This window comes from Cydia amplana, chromosome 6 (genome assembly GCF_948474715.1).
Source record: "Cydia amplana chromosome 6, ilCydAmpl1.1, whole genome shotgun sequence".
In the NCBI taxonomy this organism is placed as follows: domain Eukaryota; kingdom Metazoa; phylum Arthropoda; class Insecta; order Lepidoptera; family Tortricidae; genus Cydia; species Cydia amplana.
This window is the reverse complement of record NC_086074.1, coordinates 8984152-8995239: the sequence shown is the minus strand read 5'-3', so window position 1 is coordinate 8995239 and position 11088 is coordinate 8984152. Positions and strand designations below refer to the sequence as shown.

Below are 11088 nucleotides of genomic sequence, written 5' to 3'. Positions count from 1 at the left end.
ATTTGTGTTACTTCTAGGGTCCAAAGAATTTCTTATTACATATGTAGTTTGAGAAGTAATTAAGTAACTATGCCATTATTTAATGCATTTACCGTTTACCGTATTTAAATGATTGTACACGGCACTAATATTATGTATACCTACGAGTAGTTAGACTTTAATTCAATTTTGACAACATAGGATAAAGATCAATGTTTGCAAGTAATACCGAATGACACTTTAAACAACAAACACGAATTCATTTTAAATATTTTAGAAAACTTTTATTTTACCTACAAGTACTTTTTGTAATAAGTACCCTAACTATTTATAAGCGAAGTACGATTTTTGTTTGACAGCTTAAGCATTACAATGTGACGATCATATCTGCAGTACTTTACGAGTTGAAAGTTTTTGTATTTTTTTTATATCTGCCTTATATGTAATGTTGTTTTGTATAATACGAATATTTATATTGTTCGTCTGATGTTACTAATGTTTAAATGACACCAAATAAACTGTACCAAATATACGTGTTCACTGTATCTAATTGTTTGGATTTTTGGTCATAAAATGAAACCTACGTCGCAGGTAATACATTTAAAAAGATTCAACTTACTTAAGTATTCAATTATTAAGGTAAACGTACACTAGTTCGACACGTTAATGCCCAATAGAAGACACCCTGCTGTCACCTCTATTGACAAATTCTTAAGTTTCAAATGACATGTACTGGGACCACGTCGAGGACCAACCCAAACTACAAAAAATCTACAAGCAGATTTTACCTTCTTACCCAACATAAGTCTTATTTAAAATAAGATAATCAGGCAGTGTTACTGTGTTTTCCATTATTTGTTTCAGGAGTCACGTGTTCATTGTGTGTAATTATTAATTAACCCAAATGCTACTTTAAGGCATCACTCGCTAAACATCGATTAAATTACCTTTGGTTTGTAATTAATTGTCGGTTTCTCTAATTTCGGTTTACTACCTTATCTTAATATAATAGCATCAATAAAGTACAATACTAAAATCATATATTAGGCTATTGGGTGGCTTATTTTAAATATTAACACTTATTTTTGGCTATACTGAGTATGATGGATTATAGAGATACATTCGTCTTATTTGTCAAATTGACAAACGTATAGACGGCACCTACCTAATAATTAGCCCGATTCGAACAATGCTTATAAGAACTCACGGCGGTACGATACCGATCTGTCAGTATAAAAAGTGACGTTTTTTGGTTGAAGAAATGTCACTTTTGACACTGACAGACATCGTGAGAGGTATCGTACCGTTGTGACTTCTTATAAGCATTGTTGGAATTTATCAGCCTAAAAAGTCTTCCTTCTGCTTGCCGCATTGATTAAAATAATACATGCGGTTTTATATAAAATCTACAGTAAAAAATAAATGTCATTTTTTTTCGTAAATTTATAGCGGAGCAGAATCGGAGTAGACACATACCTAACATATAGGTACCATAGTACGAATATCATGCGGTTTTATACAGCGTGTATTTTTAATATTACCTCAAATTTTAACCAGACGTAGGCGTTAGTGCTTAGAACCGATATTGCAAGAAAAAAACGCGTTAACTATTAATTTTTTTTCCCATACAAAATAATTCAGCACGCAATGTATCGCTACTCTGCCTTACTGGCGTGACGGCACAACTGATAACAGAACTGCTGTCAATAATAACCGACATTGAGTTTGGTATAAGTTTGTAAACGTACCCTACGATCTGGAAATCGCTGCCTGTAAAGCTATGGCTCGCCGCCCACTTCGTCCAGTTTCGCCATAAATTAAAATCATTTCGGCTAGTTCCTGGGAACTAATATTGATGGTCTTGGAATTGTATTCGGAAGTTATCGACACCGATTTACAAGACAATCTACGTCAAAACAAATTATTTTCTTTTTTAGCATCATATCTTACCAGCCAGTAAACAGTAATGCGTAGTCTGTCGAGTTTGCTGAAATTAGTTATCTTTAGGTTGGTAGTTTGTATTAATACTTTACTTTAATTTTGAATGAAGTGAATAATACTCCTTGAACAAACTTTTTATTCAAGTAGGTAGCTATTTCTGTGGTAGGTATCGGGTTGAAGTGTGGCATTGACGTTGACTTGTCAACCGATTGTTATTTACTATCTTCTTTACAGTGCTAAGTAATTTAAAATAATGCTAATTTAATAGTAGAATCATAGCAATTTCACAAGAATTAAAAAAAAATGTAGTATGAGATGAAACATTACCTATGTGATTTGTTCGTTGCAAGACAACGTTGTAATAAAATGATAAGTATTGTCGTGATTGTTTTCTAATAAGAATAATTTGCCTTTAATTTGGCTAGTTAATATTATTAACATAAAAAAATGTTTAAACGCAATAAGGATTCGGTTTTGGCTGCCAAGCAGTCTCATGTAGAAAATACGTAACGATAATAACTAAACATTACTAGACCCTTTTCTTCCATGTGTCAAATAAGTGTACGCAATACATTGCTGCTCGATACATTTTCAAAAATTCATTACGCTTTAGTGGTTAAGACTAACTTAAAATTACTTTGCAATATCGGCTCATAGTACCAAAACCTACGTTTGGTTACGGTTTGAGGTAATATTAAAAATACACGCTGTATAAAATCTCTGTACAAAGTAAAAAATAAATGTCACTAGGGTTCCGTAGCCAAATGGCAAAAAACGGAACCCTTATAGATTCGTCATGTCTGTCTGTCTGTCCGTCTGTCTGTCCGTCCGTATGTCACAGCCACTTTTCTCCGAAACTATTAGAACTATACTGTTCAAACTTGGTAAGTAGATGTATTCTGTGAACCGCATTAAGATTTTCACACAAAAATAGAAAAAAAAAACAAAAATTTTTTGGGGTTCCCCATACTTCGAACTGAAACTCAAAAATTTTTTTTTCATCAAACCCATACGTGTGGGGTATCTATGGATAGGTCTTCAAAAATGATATTGAGGTTTCTAATATCATTTTTTTCTAAACTGAATAGTTTGCGCGAGAAACACTTCCAAAGTGGTAAAATGTGTGTCCCAACCCTGTAACTTCTAAAATAAGAGAATGATAAAACTAAAAAATGTATACGATGTACATTACCATGTAAACTTCATCCGAAAATTGGTTTGAACGAGATCTAGTAAGTAGTTTTTTTTAATACGTCATAAATCGCCTAAATACGGAACCCTTCATGGGCGAGTCCGACTCGCACTTGGCCGCTTTTTTATTTTTCGTAAATTTATAGCGGAGCAGAATCGGAGTAGACACATACATAACATATAGGTATCATAGTACGAATGTTGCGTTCTGCGTGCATTTTTGGTACATCACATGAATGTAATCTTATGATGTAAGTATGCACAGTATGTAAGGATAAAGCGAGGAAACATCTACATATCTCCGAGAAGCAGCTACGAGGCATCCATCGTCCCAGCTTTATGAAGTTTATTAGTATCACTGTCTAGGTACACTTTATAAAACAAAGTCCCCCGCCGCGTCTATCTGTTGGTATACATGTATGTTCACGATAAACTCAAAAGCTCCTGGACGTATTTTCATGCGGCTTTCACCTATCAATACGAGCAGAGTGATTCTTAAGGAAGGTTTATATGTATAATTTGTTACGGTTTTGTGTAACCCGTGCGAAGCCGGGGCGGGTCGCTAGTCTTTATGAAATCCGTCTCATTTATTGCTAATAATATCAACGTGACTAAAATAATGACAAGTGCTTACTTTATATTTGCATTCATTTCGTTTCATCTGAGATACCGTTAAGTTTAAATTCAGAAGCATAAAAACTATCAAGTCTATCTAAGATCGCCTGCAAAAACGTCTAATCTAAGTAGATTAGACGTTTTTGCAGACGTTTTTGTACTCGTAGAGTCATTTATGGGCCATTTTTTTTTTGCGATTTTGCGATTTTGCGAACACAAAAGCTGTCACTCAGACGCCACGTCATTGAAATGTCAAAACTGAAATTGAACTTTATGCATATGCACGTAGGTCTATGTTGCTCTGTGGTCTGTGACCGATTAATCGGTCTTTGGCGTTGAACCTACGGTGCCGATATATCGGTCATTGGCGTCCAAAAGGTTGATAGGTCTGGATAAAATTTGATTGGTTTGAAGAGCTTCTCATTCTGAGTGAAATAAATAGCGAAATCCCAAATTGCCCCGAAAAAAATGAGTGCAAATTTTCCGTTGAGAAGAAGAGTTTTTAGGACATACGGTGAAATTGCGCTTATATATATATGTATATATATATGTTGTACAGAATAGGAAAAACGCTATAAATGTATTTTATATATGTATGGAAAAATATTTAATGCCATCGTAATATTTTTTATGCTCTTTCATTCAAATAAAATGGTACCATAATTAGTTGCGCGTAATTATGTTTTTATCAGTAGACATATTTAGGTAGGTATAGAAAATGAAAGTCCCTTTTTTCTATAAATCCACCCGTTCGGTTACCAATTTTCTGCATATTGAATAATTTGAATATTCCTATTATTAAACTGAGTTGAGGCCCTTAAAGTCTGATTGGCGTAAAAAAGAATAATGTGAAAAGCTAATATTTTCTAATATAGTATTTCATTACAATATAAAGGTAAATTTTCGTATATTGAAAAATTCGTGAGTTTAATTTCTTAATTAATAGTTTAAACTATTTTTGAGTAGAAGCATGAGTTATCGTAACTACTTCATGTTGAACCATTTCTGACATACTTAACTAAAATCCTACAAAACTATATAAAAAAAGACATAAAAGAAGAAAATTTATAATCAATATTAAAGAGTAGACAATTTTGCAGACTCTGATTTCTAAACCTGCTAAGTGCGTAATACAAATTAATCAAAAGTTCCGTCAACTGAATTAATTGTTCATCAAGAGATCTCGGACGAACCATTAAATAATTAACAAGAAGTGCTTAGATGGTTAGTTATTCTGTGTGAACAAAGTTTTCGAACCTCGATCAATTCCGCACGGACTGCCATAAATAAGCCAGCAACAGATTTTTGTCATCGAGTTAAGGCCTGTGCACACCGGCTGCGTGTGCGTGACGTGCACGTGCGCGTGCGGCGTTGTAGTATACATATCCTTATGAGAGACGGCAGACCGCTTGCGTGACGTGTGCGTGTGCGGCTCCAACATCCAACAGTGCACGTCACTCGGAGATGTATTATACCTCGTAACCATCAGTTGCCGCTTTATGTGGTTAGGAACCGTAGTCGGCCAAACAAGTGGACAAAATACAAAGAAATCAGGAAACTTTAACATTAATTCGCAATTGGTCAAAAACAATACATATCTATTTATATAAAATACATATCTGTTTCTAAAATACATATGGTATTATATTTTACAGATACAGAGAAATCAATCATAAATATAACTCCAGATAATTAATCCACTTGATAGCTTTGTCGTTCAGTTTTATCAGGTCTTCCGGGTCAGGTCTTAGCAATTGCAATATGCTTCTGGTCAAAAGTCTTTCGTATATTAGTTACATGAGAAAATTAAAAGTTTGTACGGAACCCTCGGTGCGCGAGTTAAACGAACTCGCACTTGACCGGTTTTTTTATTAGGTATTTTTAGAACGCCATATGACGTTGACCCATGTTCTTTCACTGATATTATACGTATTTAATTTTTTAAATATCAAACGGTGTCGCCATCTACCCGAGTATAGGGCATAAGGTATGGCGCCTTCTATTCAAGCATATTTTATTCTTGATTTTCCGAGGTATGTTTTTTCGTAGACTTTACTTATACGGAGATAGGTACAAATGTCTTTGATCTCTGGCAGATGTGTCTGGCGAACAAAGTCAAAGTAGGTATCATTGAGTTATGAATAGACTGGAAAAATACACTTTTAAAAATAAGGTTATTATATATTTCTACCTAACATAGTCCTAACCTCTAACAGACCTACATAAATTTAAAGGAGATTTAGAATCAGGCTGAATTTACATCAGGTTTAGTTACACTCCACATAACAATACGGCATAAATGCCTCTAAATAAAACCGTACCTACACTTTGTCATACCGGTCAGATTTTATCGGTAAAGGCTTTTGGTCATAAATTCATAGGTATCTATAAAATTTGATTGTAAGCAGCTACCTACATTTAATTATTTCCACTTTCTTAAGTCTTCCTTAAGAACCTTTACTTTTTTACTACTTTTACAATTTTGTGACTACTTATATGTAGGTATTTTTAAGGCGGCCCTCGACCAACCCGGACATTACGGAACAATGAACTACATCAGTGTTACACATTATATGGACAAACGAAAACGAAAGATCCGTGAAAAATGAATTTCCCGATACCTAATTTATTTAACCTAAATGCTGGATTAAATGTTAAAACGCTTTTCAATTACTCAGCCATTTTAAATTAAAAGTACCTATCTGAACGAATTTCCAATCATTTGAGCAGCGGCCTGTCCTTTCTTAAAACATTGTGAAATGACGGTTTAAAAATAAGGAACCCTAATAATTGCGTGGCTCGTACAATGGGAAGGTTAATTGTTGAGGCGAACACACACCTCGTACATCGGGCACACCTCGGTTACAGTTGGTAATTTGTTCTATCACGTCCCTCGACATCAAAAACCCGAATACAAAAGTTGTTACTAATTTATTCCTTTGATCGCAGCTATCCACTCGTATAAGTCAAATTAGTTTAGGGTAACCACCGCCGTTATCAAAAATATTAGGAAAAACTGTGTTTAACTGGGATCTCGGAAACGGCCCTAACGATTTCGATGAAATTTGGTATTATGGGGGTTTTCGGGGGCGAAAAATCGATCCAGGTTGGTCTTATCTCTGGGAAAACGCGCATTTTTGTGTATTTATATGTTTTCCGAGCAAAGCTCGGTATCCCAGAAATTATTTGTTTACATATATTTGTCTTTTCTATTGGATTCCACTGTAGGCTTTATTAGTTTTTACACGTGTCTTGGCAATATTTACTGATTAGTAGAGCCATGCTGCTATTGTGCTTGGAGTTTGCTAATTGGAACACGAGCAGAAATGAATAAAACAAATACTAAATTTCCTACTCAAATTCAGGTAAGAGCGTACCGCGTACGTCCTCGTAGGTACGAGTATATGTGAACCTCAGCGCTTGTATTAATCAATTACGTTAAGACAAAATATACGAACATGAATTAATAAAGAATATAATACACAGCGATACCTACCCTGTTGTTTAACGAACATTCGATTTCGATCCCGTGAATATAATGAGTTGGTCATACATTTCCGAATATACTACATAAAAAGTACCTAGTTCCTACCAGGGATCGGAACCGGTTTTTTGCAAAAACTTAGAAATAACCATATTTTTCGAATTATTTTATACTCGAAATGTAGGACTCAGTTGTGTTTTTAGGTTACGACTTCGTATTATTAGATTGCCCAATTAGAAATGAAGTAATTAATTAGCAAAGAACGAAAAAAATACCGTTTCCGTTCCCATACAAAAAATACCGGTATCCGATCCCTGGTACCTACATCAGTATTCTCGATTACACAGAGGTAAGTTTCCATTACTCGTAAAGCTTTTAATTTTGCCTAACCCTCTTGGAACAAATACTTGTCCTCATATAACAAAGAAGTATCTATATAGATATATTATAGGTATAGGACACACTGGACACAGAACACGTAGAATGGCGATGCGAGCAGGGTACGCGTCGCCGCGGGGTTTTGAGCAAACGCTCGCATGCTACTCGCCCGCGCTGACCGAAAATGAAGTAAACATGCCTTTTTGCGCCACAATAACGTTCAGATTAAGAAGCCAGACGTCAAATCTGTTTAAAGGAGGCGTATCCATTCACCACGCACACAAGTTATTACTACCGTTGCGCGAGTTTTAGTAAATGTGGAGAGGAACGAGCGGCGACACCGGTTCCGATACTGTCTGTGCGCGATAGCCATTCTAACCTCTTTAATATGTTCTGTGGTATAGGACAAGTTTTCGAAATACGGTACCTGATGATCGTTATAAAGTGTCATTCAATAGAACTTGCTAACTATGTAAAGAAACCGTCATACTAAAATTGACACTAAATGTCAATTTACTAGCAACTTTCGTTTACATAGTTGGCAAGTTCTATTGAATGACACTTTACATATATTATAAATACAATGTTATCGATACCTACTCCCGTTATCGATAATGTTAACGTGCTCGACGATGCGCAAATTTCATGACAATGCTGTTACTGTTATAATCAATAGTAAATTTCATTTGAATATTGCTTCCATTCACCCTACCGCCTATAGTGGAGACTGGAGTTCAATATATGCGCATAGTTAGCTGAATACGTCACAACTGTGACAAAGAATTTTCCGGTATCGTGACTTTACGCGGCTGAATTATAATATTGGTCGTTGTACCAGATAATATACGGCTTCGTGAACCAAACAAATCCTTTGGCAGGATTAGACCAGGACCCAGTTAGGGGGGTGGGCTCTCAACTTTATCTTGATATCTACAGTGTGTGGCCTGTAACACGGGCGAAAAATTAAAACGTAGATTTTACTCCTCAAACTAGACAATGTTTGTTCAGCGACTTTTAAAAATAACTTGTGGTTTGGATTTTAAAACACTTTAAAATTTATTCGAACACGCAATGTACTACGAAATTGATTATGCCTGTACGGTGACAAGGCTGACAGGCAATGTCAATTACACGGAATTTAAAGTACATTGAAAATATTATTTAGTTTGTTTGAAAAAGGCACAATCTTAAGACTACATAATTTCAAAAACTTGTTGAACAAAAGTTTTATTGTTTGAGGAGTAGAATCTACGTTTTAATTATTCGCCCGTGTTACAGGCCACACACTGTATAGTGTGTCAAAGGTTTGTTTGATTTCAAACATAGACAGAGAGAATCATACCGTCAGGTGACAAGCAAAAGTCACTAAGTACCACCACAAGCTCATAGCCATAGTGAACCATATTAGTACGAAAAGAAGGTTGATTTTTGTTAGGGTTCCGTACCCAAAGGGTAAAAACGGGACCCTATTACTAAGACTCCGCTGTCCGTCCGTCCGTCCGTCCGTCTGTCACCAGGCTGTATCTCACGAACCGTGATAGCTAGACAGTTGAAATTTTCACAGATGATGTATTTCTGTTGCCGCTATAACAACAAATACTAAAACCAGAATAAAATAAAGATTTAAGTGGGGCTCCCATACAACAAACGTGATTTTTGACCGAAGTTAAGCAACGTCGGGCGGGGTCAGTACTTGGATGGGTGACCGTTTTTTTGCTTGTTTTGCTCTATTTTTTGTTGATGGTGGGGAACCCTCCGTGCGCGAGTCCGACTCGCACTTGGCCGGTTTTTTAAATATTTTATAGTAATTAGTGGACTTTTGCTTGTCACCTGACGATATTATCTTTGTCTTACACTAGTACTAGCATCCAAAAGAAAAGGATGAGTATAGTTTTTTTTATTCCTATTTAGTGACAATATTTGGTTGACCCAGTATACATCAGTTGAACAAATAGTCCAAGTTTGGTAGGTACCGTTTTCGTATAAATCGCGAATGCCGAATTAATTTACGGTATCATATTGACACCGTTCTGAAGTAAAAACCTAGAAAATATAAAAAAAAATTTGTTCTGGGTAGCCCCACTTCTTAAATACATCTTAGATCTTAGGAACATAAAGATTTGTTGTAATAAAGAAAACCTTTGGTTCAGTTCTCAGCCGTATTTGACCTTTTAATGTCATGTAGGTAAAATGGCAACTAAATATAAGTTTGTAACGTGCTCACGTTGCGTTTTTTTTCACAAACTTATACTTCCATGTTCACATGTCTAAAACCGAGCCTACGATAAGACTTAAACGACGTTGTGAAATTTAACTTTTTCATCGTTTCCTTTACGTCAAGCCTTTGCGTAAATAGAACTTACTACACTGTCTTTGTGAGCCAACTCCCACAGGAAAGGTTCCCCACGAAAAAGGTCTTTATATAATTAACAACATTATAACTGTTTTAGCTTTTTACGAGTGCGGAGCGGAGCAACATATGGGACTTGTTTTTTTTCCATTGCGGTTAGACGTTCTTAGTAGGTATATGTATGTAGTAACTTATGCAGTTACACATACAGAGTAAGTAGGCATTTGCCTATACATTAACATGTATGTCTTTACATGTACTTGTACTTAGAAGATCATGAAGCAGCAGACCTACAGGAGCAAAATAGTGCCTGTCTCATATAACGTGCCTAATATGTCATTTATATATGTAGTAGGTAACGTAGGTTTACAGTAAGACAATCTATTTAAAAGCACGCCTTGAAAAATCGCAATCAGGCGAAATGCAATCCTTTAACTCCCTGCAAAGCCGGCCTTGGGAGCTTACTCTGATGGAGATGGCTCGAGACTAAAGAAAGTGCAGGTCTAACACATTGCATCCTACATGATCCACATTATGTATGGTTAATAGTTACACTATTGTCTTAGGTTTACCTGTAAAGATAGTTGTAAGTGTGGAAATAAAAAAAAAATAAAAAAATAAAAAATAAAATTATCAAATATATGTATTATTGTGGGACTTTACATTATGAACTCAACAAAATGAGATGGTTAATCGTGAATAGAAAAGTACCTACTACTTTATTTCTCACCTACTATATTTTTGACTGAGTTATAAATAAGTACCGAGTTTTTACGAAATTAGGGGTCTAAGTAATATCAACGAGCTCTAGAAGTAGATACCTGATGGAAATTAAAACTTTTCTCAGCTAGCAACCGCGGAACTTCCGCATTATGTTCAACATCCACATCCGCATCCGCATAAAATCGATGCGGATTTAATGCGGATGCGGATGTGGAACAGTTCGGTACAGGAACGTCTTAGCATCGGCGTAAGTGCTAGACTGCTAGGTAATTTAGTCATTAGCCAAAAAAAACCTATTAGAAATTAGCATTCAAGCGTGAGTGGGACTTACATTAATGTACGGAACCCTTGGAACGCGAGTCCAACTCGCACTTGGCCGGTTTTTTTTTTAAATAAAAATTACTAAAATGAAATATTTGACGTTTTT

The 11088-nt window shown here is 35.6% G+C and overlaps 1 long non-coding RNA gene across 1 annotated transcript in view; it reads left to right on the top strand.

The window, feature by feature from the left end:
• The window catches only part of LOC134648860 (uncharacterized), a 362135-nt gene that overhangs the window by 296653 nt on the left and 54394 nt on the right, over positions 1 to 11088 (top strand). The window lies entirely within an intron of this gene.